At 36.9% G+C, this 14,330-nt stretch overlaps 1 protein-coding gene and 1 long non-coding RNA gene across 10 annotated transcripts in view; both read left to right on the top strand.

Moving 5' to 3' along the window:
• The first annotated feature begins 311 nt into the window (after positions 1-311).
• On the top strand, positions 312-4,919 carry LOC127427989 (uncharacterized). The gene is made up of 4 exons (XR_007895009.1): positions 312-497; positions 1,696-1,835; positions 2,343-2,947; positions 4,087-4,919. It is a non-coding gene; the product is annotated as an uncharacterized LOC127427989 (long non-coding RNA).
• Positions 4,920-7,382: 2,463 nt separating this feature from the next.
• LOC127427949 (transmembrane and coiled-coil domains protein 1-like) overlaps positions 7,383-14,330 on the top strand; it is a 34,929-nt gene continuing 27,981 nt past the window's right edge. For 2 of the 9 annotated variants that reach the window (XM_051675923.1, XM_051675916.1), the window contains exons 1-4: positions 7,486-7,696; positions 9,879-10,067; positions 10,277-10,402; positions 10,622-10,665. The gene's annotated coding sequence lies outside the window, so the exon portion shown is untranslated. The other 7 variants (XM_051675924.1, XM_051675918.1, XM_051675917.1 and 4 more) reach the window with 6 other exon arrangements.

Genomic DNA, 14,330 nt, shown 5'->3' with positions numbered 1-14,330 from the left:
GTGTAGATTTTCGATATAGTATTTAAGTTACATTTACTTAAAAGACTTGACTGTTGAATTTGAATGATGCAATTTGGTTTAAACAGCTGGAAACACGTCTCTACAGTAGACTTTGCCATGAGATACATGCAATTTTAAAGTAATTTTAAAGTTTTAACATGAAGCTGCACTTATTACTGTAAAAGACTCGTGTATTGTTGTAACGCTAAGTGACTGTGCACAATGTGTGTGTGTGTGTGTGTGTTTCCCTCGGGGCTTGCTGTAGGCAGGTTGTAAACACGTGTGCGCTAAATACGCGGCAGGCAGTTCAGTCGAGAGTTGCTTGCAATATGGTGCATCAAATAAATGCGGGAGACGTTCAAACTTTAACTTGTCTCCGTTTCTTATTTTATTATATACAAGTGTTTAGGCGAACCCTATACGAACGCTCGGTTACATTTCCTATATCAAAACAAAGTTCTCATCCCGGAGGATTCAAAACAGCAGAAAAAAAGAGGGTAAGAATTGAATTAGATAAGAACAAATGTACTTAAGAATGATTTAATGTTGTTACATAAGGTATGTTGAGGGAAAATGCTCGTTAAATTAGCTGATTCATACATTTATGATGAGCCATGTATTGTAAGTACATTTGTTAATGCTAGTCTTGCCATAAATCAATGATTACCTGCCACTTGAGGTATGTAAGCAAAATAATTTTGGTTGAGTTTTATATGAATTCAGCCAAGGAGCTTTAGTTGTGGACTCATTGATATAGTTTTGTTTGTTCTCTGTCATTGGATTAATAATGTTCTTGTGTTAACGGTTTGGAATGCAGACGTCAAAGAATCTATGTACGTTGTACGTCATTACGTATAATTTAAAATCTTAAGACTGCCATGCGTGAGAGAGAGCGCCAAATTGAGAGGAGACTGGAAGATGTAATTCGTTATTTGATTTGTTTATTTAGTCATTTTTGAAGATATGAAGGAATAAATGACTGTAGAATTACTGAAAATGAATGCACATTTGAGGTGTTAATCCGGACGCGAAGAGCAGTGACAGTTACACCACTGGTGTGCATTAAATTCAAAACTTGGACGGTTTTGATTTAAGTTTTTCCGCTTTTGTTTGTTTTCTCAACACATTTTCAAGGTTTTCATCTTGGGTTGATCAGTGTCTGTATACCTGTAACCGAGTGATGCTGTGTTTCAGATGCGGGCATGATAAAGAAATGCCGCGTAAAAAATTCAAACATTCGTGAAGGCTGAACCGCGAGAGACCTGTAACTCTAAGTACTTCTTTAAACTGTTTTTATAATGTTAAATAAGCAATATTTGACGATGGACCAACGCACCACCATGTGTTGTGCATTCAAAGGTCAGGAATCAATAATTCCGCTCATCCAAAGATGATTACATACAATTATTTTAGCTCTTCAGTGTTTCACTTAATTAATATTAACTGTTCTATCCTTGTCTTTAGCAACCTTTTTATTTATTGTTTTAACAATGATTTCACTACAGTAATACTGCAGCATCCTTCTAGTAAACCATGGTTTTAATAAAATAATATTGTAGTAACTGACTGTAGTAATCATGGTTAATTTTGTGGCTCTGGTTTTACCACAAATACCATGGTTTAACTATGCTTACTAAAACCTTGAGTTGTTTTTGCAAATATCTGACAGTGTCTTTTTTTCTTTACTTTGATAAGATGTCTCCGTTTTGAATCCTGACTCCACCTCAAAGCTCGAAGAGAACTGGGTGCCTGTGTTTAAGGACACGATCCTGCACTTTGGCAACAGAGAGCAGTGGCTCTTCATCTGCTTTTCAATGTGGAAACTATGACCGCAGGTATTTGGGACAAAGAACATTATCTGTTTATGAGAACAGCAAGACTGTGCTGTCATTCAGGTTTAACGATTTAAATTACGTAAAGGAAATAGTTTACCCCAAATTAAAAATTCTGTCATTACTTAGTCGCACTCATGCCATTACACACCAAAGGAGAAACTGCTTTTATGTCTGTTTGGTGGTAGACAGGCTGGTCACTATGTCCTGACATCATATGGGAAAAAAGGAATTTGAAGAACATTAAAAACATTTTAAATTTTTGGTTCATTGAAAAAATAACAACATACAAGTTTAGTACGGCATGAGGTTAAAGTAAATAATTCACCAAGAGTAGGATTCATACTAAGAGTAAGTGATGATAAAATTTTCATTTTGGGGTGGACTATTCCTTTAATAAACTTTACATAAATTTCACATCACATCCAAATGTCATAGCAGTCAAATATTCTTAAGACTTCAACTTTTTTAGTTTACATTGAACAATTGTACATTCTTGTTTTATTTTAGACAGACAAGTTGACATCGCCTTTCTGGTCCATATTGTGCTCTCAACATTGATACACTACCGGTCAAAAGTTTTGATCTTAAAAATCATTTGATCCGAAAGAGTATGCTTAAGTGTTTGAAATTAGTTTTGTAGACAAAAATATAATTGTTCCACCATATTAATTTATTTCATAAAAAAAGTTTTTGACATTGATGACTTGGACCAAATAATAAAGAAAAGCAGCCAATAAGTGCCCAACATAGATGGGAACTACTCCAATACTGTTTAAAAAGCATCCCAGGGTGATACCTCAAGAAGTTGGTTGAGAAAATGTCAAGAGTACATGTCTGCAGATTCTAGGCAAAGGGTGACTACTTTGAAGATGCTAAAATATAACAAAGTTTTGATTTATTTTGGATTTTGTTTAGTCACAGCATAATTTCCATTTCTATTATTCCATAGTTGCGATGACTTTACTATTATTCTAAAATGTGTGTGTGTGTGGGGGGGGTGGAAATTATAATAAGTGTTTCAAAACCTTTGACCAGTAGTGTACATGATTGGAAGGAATATGTTTGGACCAAGCTTCACAGGAACCAAGAAAGCCTTCATTGACATGCAGCCTGTAAGTTAACAGACATTTCTAAAATCATAGAATTAAATACACATTTGCATGTACACATACCCTTGCATGATGCCCCACCATCAAAACTGCCCTTAGATCTAGCAATATCCTAAAAAATGTGTTGTATGTGTTGCAAACAGTATGCCATTGTTCAGCTGTTTCAAACTCTTTTTGGCTCGGAGCGAAGATTAAAAAACAACTTCTCAGTGAGTATGCCAGGGCCTTTAGGGAAGCCTTCAGAAGGAAATACAGTAACACTAAAATAAGGTTCTAGGCCTATTTGTTAACATTAGTAAATGCATTTCTTGCCCTTGACCCATCTGCAGAGCACTGTATATGTACACTACTCATGTACACACGCTGTATAAATGACGAGAGAATTATAATTTTTTTGGGTGAAATATTTTAACCACTGTGTGTTCACATTAATGCATTTCATAAATTTACATTAATCCAAAATATTGTTCATTCCTGCTTTAAAGGAATAGTTCACCCAAAAATGAAAATTTGCTGATAATTTACTCACCCTCAGGCCATCCAAGACGCACTTCCTGCCGCCTCCTCCATGCGTGACCTTATCAACGAGCTTACATTATCCCTCTCATGAGCATGTCACAGATGTATGGAAGTGAACATTTGTAGTTAAAAAGTATATAAGTATTGTTTTGTTTCTAAAAATAATCAATTGTTTGGGTTCAGAAGAACTTTATTTGTCGACTGGAGTCGTGTGGATTATTTTGATGCACCCTAAATATGCATTTTTGACCGTCAAAAAAATACAGTACATTCACTTGCATTGTTTAGAGGAGGAGGCCTGAAATGAAATCCTAAAAGTCTTAAATTCTGTTTTTATGAAGAAAGAAACTCAGATACATCTTGGATGGCCTGAGGGTGAGTAAATTATCAGCAAATTTTCATTTTTGGGTGAACTATTCCTTTAATGTAGTCAACTAATGTTAACAAATACAAAGTTATTGAAGTGTTACTGAACATATTAAATACTTCAGAAGAAGCACTAGTAAGTCATTAGAACTGTGTCAGATGCAAAGATTTTACTGCCCCTAAAGATGTGTACTTAAAGCTTTTAAACTTGGTTGCATTGATAATGCATTGATTCACAGTCATTTCTGATTTTACAGGTTGGTACCAGTGGCTGATTTCCTGCACCGTGCAAAAGATGCCATTTTTCCATACACACCGATGCTTGGAGAAAACAGTCAGTGCTTTCGAGCATTTGTTGTCATTCACTGTGAAGCACTTCAACAAAATGCATTGCGGGGCACAGTGGACATTTGCTTCAAAGCGTTCTACGTCTTAAATATTAATTACCCCAAACTGCAAATTTAAATTAATTTCTACTGACTGGAAACATGTTTACCAAAACAGAAAATACATTTCTACCTTTTAAATTGTTATTGTAGTCTGCCTGCCTCTCTCTCACTGTGTGGTTGTGGTAAAGTGATTTTGATGACCAAGAATTCTGAAAATTTTTAACCCAATTTGCGTATATTTTAACCCAGCATACTGCAATGACTTAAATAAGTAGATAACAATTTTTGCAAATTTCGCTTTAGTTTGCAAAATACATTTGTCTTTGCTGCTGTCATTTTTTGTTTTAACATTTTTGTGATGTTGCTGCAACAATGTAAACTTCACAGGTACTATTTTCTAAACTTTTAATATTTAACATTAAGACCAAATGTAACTAGTTCATGGTGAATTAATAGGTACTGATACCAAACCTGTTTCTTTGTACTCCCATTTGTGTTTTAGTCTCCTAGTAGGTGTTTTTGTTTTTCTGTTTTGCTGTTGAAATGTTTAATGAATTTGTAACATTGTAATATGAATAAATATTTAGAATTTCTTTTGAAACACTTGAGTACACTTTATAATAAATAGGCTATATTAGGAAACTTGGAATATAAATTAAATGCATTTGAAAATCAAGTGTAACCAACTTAAAAACATGTGTACCCTATCTGAAAAAATAAGTAAATATTGCTTGATAATGGTAGTTCCCAACAAGATAACTATTGTCTTTATATATATATATATAAAAAGGCCTGTAAATTGATAAGTTTGAGTTGGCATTACATGTGAAATCTAATATGTCAAACTAAAATTTAAGTTCAAAATACTCAAAGCTGATGCAAATAGTTGCCTCCAATTTTGAGTAAAACTAGCACAATATTTCTTACAGTGATTTAGTTAGTTATTTATCATCTATGTATTCAATGCAATGGAGATATGCAAACAGAGGTCAGAGGAGTGTTACTTGCAGTTCGATTGGACTGCAGTTGATAGCAGTTTATTCATTGTTAAGTCCATCCTAAAACCAAGATGATGCAGGCAGTTGTCAAGTTACAAAGACAATGGGGCCTGGGTAGCTCAGTGGTAAAGACGCTGGCTAGTTCAAATCCCAGGGTGTGCCGAGTGACTCCAGCCAGGTCTCCTAAGCAACCAAATTGGCCCGGTTGCTAGGGAGGGTAGAGTCACACAGGGTAACCTCCTCGTGATAGCCATAATGTGGTTCGTTCTGTGGGCGTGGTGAGTTGAGCGTGGTTGCCGCTATGTCTCTGTGGCAACGCACTCAACAAGCCACTTGATAAGATGCATGGGTTGATGGTCTCAGATGCGGAGGCAACTGGGATTCGTCCTCCGCCACCCGGACTGAATCACTATGCGACCACTATGTGAAAATATAGTCCAAAGTGGACATTATTGGAATTCAAACATATTGGAAAATTATAACTTCAAATGTGAATAGATTGTGTGAATGCTGTGGATACAGTTGGTGTCAAGCTTCAACTTCCTTGATTAGTTTAGGATTTTTGTAATGGCACACCCCTTGCACTGGAAATTTAAAATGTGTTGTGTCCTCATTGTTCTGATGTTCATGTGTTCAAACTTTGGATATTGCAGAAGTCAACCGGAGCCCCCTGTTTCGTGAGTGGTAGGAGGAGATGGGCAGGGTAGCGGCTTTGGAAGAGTTGTCATATAGAAGGCTAGGCAACATGGATATGTTCATCAGGAGGTGGGGTGGCTATTTGGCCTTTTTGGAGGGCTCTCGGGGAGGGGGCAGCGGAGGAAGATGTGTTGTTTTAAATGTGTGTGTTGTAGCCTCTTTGTTTTTGAACGTATGCTTTCCATTATGTATTTCTAAATATTTTCTACTGTTTTATTGTTTTTTTTGTGTGTTTTCGTCAATTACGTTTGACCACTGGGGTATCTGTTCGTGTTGGGTGGGGGGTTGTAAATAATATAATGTGATTCTAAATATTTTGTTATTTATTATTATTATTATTATATATGTTATATGGAATCAATAAAACTGGTAATAATTTAAAAAAAAAAAACTTTGGATATTGCACCTAACAAGATACAGGTCAATTTGGCATTATGGATCACACTGAAAAATGTATTGGCTCATATCTGTCAAATCAAACATCTTTTCATACATTTTTGTCAGGAGTATTTTTAGATGACACATACATTTTTATTAGAAAAATAATAATCGCCCAATATGTACCCTTTAAGTTTTGTGACACTTATAATTTACTGCACTTGTACTATATAAAATGCATATTGTTTTATAAAATAAGTAGGCTATATTGTAATTTCTAGAAACTCTGTATAAATGTGAATTTATACTCAGGTGGTTCAGCATTGTGACATTAGCCTGTTCTAGTGTTTAATTAAAAGTACCAATTGTAAAACATTAAATATACCAGATGGATTTCTATCATAAAGAAGACACAAATGTTTCTGCATTTTGGCACCTCTCCTGTAGACTCTTAACTTAATGATACACAAGCTGAATGATGAACTCACATTTGATTGGTCAAACAATATCTTCAATTCAAATGTGAGTATAAATAATGCAGTGTGTGGTGACAAACTCAAACCTTTGTGGTTTAGTTTGTTGTAATAATTATAGTGATTTTATGTTTGCGTGAGTATAATAACTTGCCATGCGGTGGGGGAAAGCAACCGTTCTCGTCACAGTGGTGACGTTGACAATGTTGAGCTCTTATTTAAAGCACGATTCCACCTTGCTGAGACAGTTGAAACAAATTCTGCTTTTGTCTTCAATGTAGTCGATTCCATCACATCGTTTTTTTTTGTGTTTTTTTTTAATAATGCTTTATTGATTAAGTGCCACAAGAACAAGAGGTATTACATATCCACATAATCAAATTAACATTAGCTGCCAGAGAGAGAGAAAAAATAGGAAGAAAATTACATACATTTCAATGCTTTCAGAGCATTACATTTTTTCAGTGCTTTTTTGTTTTTTGTTTGTTCCAAGAGATTTACATATAATTTAAAGTCATTTATAAAATGTGCAAAATTTGGTTTACATTGAGCCCACTTCTTTTTATGTATATGGAATTTTCCTAACAAAATAAACAAATGATTCCATCACATCGTGCCACGCGTTGTGCGCGCGCCGCTGACGTCACCGTGGGAGTGTTTCAACGGGCATCAGCACAATTCTCTCTCAGCGCTCATGTAAGTTGTAATTACAAAATGCATATGGTTTTGCCTGCAATACATTTACAACGCGGTACGTAGTAACGCGAAGCCGCCGCTTATATGTTAAGAGTTTGGATTGCGAGGCTGGGCACAGTCGGTCAGTTTGTTGGCTGAGCTGTTCGCGAGCTAGTCGGTTTTAGCCTGTGTGACGTTAGCAGACTAGCTGCGCTGTCCGCCTGGAGCTCGAGCACGCTGCGAGATCAGGTGCAGCAGGTCAGACATCACCAAAACCTTCATTTACACCAATCTCACTGCTAACCGCTCCTAAACCAAAAGATATGCTGTTTTAGTGTATGGTGCTCAAAGATCCTCCACTCAAATTGCTTGGTGCCACCCAAACATGCTTACTCGCTTGATCTGATGATGTTGGGCGTCTGTAAATATCATTGACAGACGTTAACGTACAGCTTGTAATGTAACTGGCACACGGGTTTTAATGGTTTGTTGTTCTTCCTTCCGCTTGAGTGCTTTAAGTGTAATGTTTCTCATGTTTTTACTCTAGTCTCGGCTGATTAGTGTGCAGCGGTGCGTTGTATCGACCATTTAATAGTATTAGCCTGGGTTGGGCGTAAACCGTCCATCTACCAGCTAGCCGGGCAGCTAACTCAGCTAACGACTGTTTTAACGGGCAGTTCATGAAAATGGTCAGATTAATTTAGCCCTGGGGCACATTCGTTGGTCTCACATAGTCAAATGAGTTTGTATTGATGTTTAACCCCCCCGTGTTACGTGTCATTTCTTAAATCTGTCAGTGACACTCGAGTTTTACTGGCAAGACGAGAGAGGACAGTGTTTGTTAGCTTCATACACATAGCCAGTCATGTTTATCAGTTTTTGACGATGTGTTTAATTTTTTTGTTTTGAGCATCTGGGTCTGTGTGCCCACCACAGCTTCGTTGTTAGACAGTGAGCGATCCACTACTCAAAAGTAAAACCAGTGATATTTGAGAATCTATTCCTATGGTATGTCAATGTGCAAACATTTCTTGTTTCTTGACAAGGCAGTATTTCCTCAAACCATATCTAGAAATCAACAATTGTTGGCGTTTTACCGCACAAGGCCTGATAACACTTGGCTATGAGCACACAAAATTATTTCAGACATCACAACGGAAAAGTATATGTAGGGTTGGAAAGGGTTACTTTTAAAATGTAATCTGGAGTGGAATACAGTACATGCTGTAAAAGGTAAATTGTAATGTGTTCCGTTAGATTACTCTGGGTCAGTAATGTGATCTATATACTTTAGTTATATTACTACTTTAGCACTGACTTGTTTTGGAACAAGTGAAAACCTACAGTAAGACAAAATACACTTACATTACTGTATTCTCTCTCTTTCTCTCTAAAAAAAGAGAAAAAAAATCAACTTATGCAGTGTTACTTTAAACAAGATAAAGTAAATATATCAAGGGTTTTTAGATATTTTTACAGGATAACAATACAAAAATTCTCACCAGGAATAAGATTTTTGCAGTAGTCTTACATCTTTGCCCTGAAATCCAAGTTGTTATTAGAGAGCGGGAGAGCCAGAAAGATGTAATATGGGTTTTCTTGATTAAAAAAAATAAATAAAAATATATAAAACCATGCCTGGTACAGGTGCATGTAAAAGGGCAAGAAATTGCATTTAAGCTTGCCATAAAGCTAAATATGCACATGACCAGTTTACACAAGGTTAACTATTTCTGCTGCTCCACTTAAACTCCACAGAGGCCCCATTTACACCTTGCATGAAATGCGTTTTTGGTGATCGGATCGCTATCGGATAGCACTTGACCACATTAAATGCCATGTGTAAATGTGCCGAAGACACATTGTGATTGGAACACTGAAAATGCGTTTAGAGGTGGTCAGGGACATATTCTGACCACATTCAAAAGTGTAAATGCAAATGCGTTTTTGTTATCTGGATAGTTTACAGTACGACTACGTAAGTTATTAATCATGTGATGAGGTTACGCTACAGTTGAGGTTTCTTTGATTGGCTCTGTATGACTGCCAGGTGTAAATGCAATCCAGCTAAAGAATATCCAGACACAATCCGGATCTGAAAAGACATTGCACGTTAATACAAGGTGTAGGCTAAGTGTGGCCATGTACACATCTTTTTCTGATCATATGTGGATTCTCCTCAACGGTTTCATGCAGCTTTCAAATGTCTGTTTTGAATTTACTCAAGAGATCAGTGTGTTACGTTTCGATCTACGGTGCACACGTCGTCTTGTCATCCGGATTTGCAGTTCAGAGTTCACAGAACTTGAACTTCCTCCGCAGAGTAGTGCATTCGCATTTGCTTGCATTTCCGGTCTCCCGCATTCAGATACCTTTTGAACAGAAGTGAAGTGTAATGTGACTGTCTTTCTTGAAATATATGCCTTTTAACTTTTTCCAGCATGTGATATTCCTACATTTATGGGGGCAAGTTAACTGAAGTGTCAAGAAGACAGCTTGCCCATCACTGAGGGACAGTCATCGTCTATGTGCAGAAGAGACCGTTTTGGATTACCTCTAAGATTTATCCACCATATCAGTTTTCTATGTTGAGAAGACTGAGAAGGCCTACTGATGACTGGGACTGAAGGTATGGAGAGTTGCTTATGTCCATCATCACCTATTTTGTACAGGCACAGGAAGAATAATTGTTACTTTGTTTCACAGTGAAATATTTTGCAAGTGAAACTATATTAAATATGCTGCCAGATTGATGAATGGATAATACTGGATAACGCCACTATTGTGCTTAGTGTCCTGGATGTCTTTTACTGTAGTGGAGTGTATTATTGCTCAAAGACAGGCACACACATACAGACTCCGAGTGATGTGACCTTGGCAAGCTATATGAAGAGGAGTGAGGGAGAGAGTGAGAGAGAATAAGCTGACCTATTTCAGACAAAGAAAATACAGTGGTTTTTGAAGGTGTGTCTGTGTATGCTTGCCACGAATCATTTTTCTTGACAAAATCCTGTTGATACAACTGCATGTATTTTGAAATATGACATTTAAATATATTGTTGGTTGATTAATTATTTTAAAATGCTTGAATTAATGGCAATTTAAGATGGCATAGAATATTTAAAAATGTTTACAGATTTAAAATAAGTTACTTGTGTTACATAAGTTGCTCTTTGTTCTCAGGATTGCTGATGGTGTCAGATCTGTCCGCCACTGTCATTGAAATGGTTTGTGACCTTTTTTTTTTTTTTTTTTTTCCTGCTTGGCTTTCTTAGACTTCCGAGCACCTAGTGTCTGGTCTCCCCTCAGGACCGAGCAAATAACATCTCTCTCACAACACCACCCTGGTCTCGAGTCCAATACTGTATGCTTTAACCATTAATACATGTACCAACCCAACTCCTTGCAATTGCCACTTTTGAGAACATTGATTTGAAGACCTTTTATGTAAAAAAAAATAAAAAAAAATAATCCTGTTGACATTGCTTTTACCTTTTATTTGCAAATGTGGCCTTTATTTGATCCACAAGTAACTAAATGCATTCAGATTGTTACTAAGTAATTAGTCATTTACTTTGGAATTCCTTTTTAAAATAAGCCTCACATCTCTGGTTATTCTTGTATGTTGTTTGTATTGCACTTTTTGCTGTATTCCAGGAACCCTATGGGCCCATTTACACTTTGTCACTGATTGGATTGCTATCCGATTGAATAAGCTCATTCCATTTACACCTGATCATATCAATGTGTCTCTGCCAAACGAATATAAATCCGATCTTCAATTCCCACACTTTATGCAAATAACATTGTTCACTTCCGTAATTATGCTAAGGCCGGGCAGAAAAATTAAAAGATGTGATTTTTATTATTTGATTCCAACTGATTTTTAACAGTGCGCATGTGTTTCTGTTTGTGTATCCCCCCCCCCCCCCCAATCAAAACACTATAGAATTGTTTAGAATGTACAAAATTTGCTATTGAATTTAAAAAAAAAAAAGTGATTCGCTGTGTCATCCCAGAGATTAAAAAAGATCAAGTTTAAGATTAGGCTTGCACATTACAAGACTAATTTTTAATGGGCATACGTACAACTCGCATACCTGCGATTGCCACGTCGTGATACTTTCTGCCGTTATGTGATGCAGGAGAGTCAACTCTTAAATACTAGGATGGGCTGTAACAAGAATGTTGCTCACAAGTCCCTCAAGCTATTATTTATACATTTATTTTATGGGCTGCAACACCTCTAGATATAACAGGTGTGACAACACCCTAGAGTGTTCTTGGGTGTGTGCTTGGCTTGTCAGACTGCTGTTGTGTTGAATATGATTGTGTTGTAGAATAGCTGTGCCAGGCATGTGCGTCACTCTGTCACTCGTCTGTTTAATTATGCATGTAGGACACAGACAAATCAACACTCCTCTCCGGGTATGGCTTCACATACACAACAGTTCATTCACAGCACTGCGTGTCACCTTGCTCACATGCCACTCCCACATGTGTTGGATACTATGCTTCTGAACTAAATGAGGTCAGGGTTTGTTTGCTGCACTCTGGTTAGGTGTATGGCTCAGGTTTGGACCGATGTAAACATGTTTCAGATTTTCTGTTTGGCCATGGATGGTTGATCATGGCATGTTTGGGGTTTACATTCACAAGACTGTATTTGGGAATGCTTGCTATTTGTGAAGGGTAAGAAACATTTGCATACTTCCCAGAACACTCAATAAGTTGAGGTGAGGCTTGCATTCATGAAGAGTTGGAAGCCAGTGATAGTAAGAGTTGATATAATTATAGACTGAGTGATGTGGTAGTGCAGTAAGAAGGTTCATGTGTGTTGAAGTAAGCTGAATAAAGAGGATTAGGGCAGGCTGTTATTCTGTCTATCTGAGGCCCTTCTTAAGCCTGAGCTTCACTGTCAGCCTTAACGAATCTCGATTGAACCCACCTGAAACCTCTAGAGAATGCGGAGAGCACACTATGGGCTCTGTCGAACAGATTTGTTGTAGACTTTTTAATGGTTTAATGCAATATTTGCACACGGCAGTTTGCGAAATGAGTGTGCGAAAATTTTATAAGTTATTTTCTGAATCAGGCAGTATACCGAGTCTAGGGGTATAACGGTATGACATTTTCACGGTATGGTAACGGTCACAAATTGCCATGGTATTACGGTATTGAGGTGCATTGATGATAAAATTTGCAGTTTAATATTTGGTTATGAAATATGTCAAACACATGTTTCAGTTATAACCAATTCTTGAACTTTATATTGGATTTCTTCAACTTTAATCTTTTAATTTTTGATCTTGAACATCAGGGCACTGTCTTCATCCGACAAGATAAAAAAATAAAAATAAATCGCAACATGTACAGTAGTCAGAGTATTAGAACTAAAATATTTTATGATTTATGAAATGGAATTGCCCAGGTTAACATTTCAGATATGCATTTGTATGCATTCGGTAATTTATTGCATTTGTGATTTTAGTTAAATTCTAAACTATAACTATTGAAAATATATTTATTTACAGTTTATTTATTGGTATTTTGTCCAATACTGTCAATTTTCTGCCACAGTTTCACTGTCAATTTCCTGCACACCAAAAGCCATGCACTTTGTAAACCCTATTTAGTACTATGTTTTACAAATAAATAGTTGGCCTGCTGTTGCGCTGCACTTAGGCAAATGAACAAACAGTTGGTGCATTATGTTGAACGAGTGCTTAAATCCGTTTGCTGCATTTGTGAATGTGACCAATCATAAACATTAGCCTACCTAGTCATTACAAGTGATGTAAAACTACATTACATCTGATGTTTGATGAAACCGGGGCTATAATTTATTATACTGTATTTCCACTTGCATTCACCTCTGGAAATTCTGTGGGATGGTGCTCATGGAGGTGGTTCTTAAGGTTTGAAGTGTTTCCTGCCTGTCCGCCACTTTTTGCAACAAACTTTACAGACTGGGTAACCATCGACATTGATGGTGCCTCATGGGTCTTTTACATGCCCAAAGTAATCCCAGACAAACGCTTTGGTAGCGGAAATAAAGGTTCAGGTTCGGACATGTCTGTATGATGCGCTCGTGCTGTGCTTGCGACACCTGCATGTCACCTTTAAAACTGAGTGACAGTTGAATGTAACATGAAAGTGCAATTTAAAGATTTATTTTATCTCCAAGTTTATTGATTCTGTGAATGTTACTGATTCTGTCTTGATGATAAAAACGTATTAGGATTTTAGAGAAGTTCTGAAAAAATCTGTCTTTTATATTCACGCAATACCGTCAATGAGAATTTCAATGGTACGATAACTGTCCATTTTAAAACGGGTATATTGTGAAACCATGAACATTTACATTTATTCATTTGGCAGATGCTTTTATCCAAAGCCACTTACAAAAGAGGAATACATTATAAGCTAATCATCTTAAGGAGATGGTGGTACAAAAAATGCTATATTACAAAGTTTCACTAGTATCAGAATAGTATTCAAGACAGATTAAAGTGCAACAAGAATTATTATTATTATTTTTTTTTTAAGTGACTGGTTAAGTGCTCATGGAAAAGATGTGTTTTTAGCTGTTTTTTGAAGACTAAGTGAGTCAGCTTCACGGATGGCGTAGGGAAGGTCATTCCACCAACGTGGTACGATGAAACCGAAAGTCCGGGGAAGTGTTTTGGTGCCTCTGGTACAAGGCGCTGTTCCTTAGCCGACCGCAGGCTTCTGGTGGGAATGTAGGTGTGTGTGTGTGTGTGTGTGTGTGTGTCCCTCCCCTGAGGTACCCCAGTAAGTAGCTGATGTGACTTGGACACCTCTCCAGGCTACCTTGAAGGACCTACCTGAGAAAGGAATTAAACCAGTCAAACACAGTTCCTGTGATGCC

The sequence above is a fragment of the Myxocyprinus asiaticus genome, chromosome 37 (genome assembly GCF_019703515.2).
Source record: "Myxocyprinus asiaticus isolate MX2 ecotype Aquarium Trade chromosome 37, UBuf_Myxa_2, whole genome shotgun sequence".
Classification (NCBI taxonomy): Eukaryota; Metazoa; Chordata; class Actinopteri; order Cypriniformes; family Catostomidae; genus Myxocyprinus; species Myxocyprinus asiaticus.
Note: the sequence above shows the minus strand (reverse complement) of the source record. Positions and strands in the feature narration are given on the sequence as shown.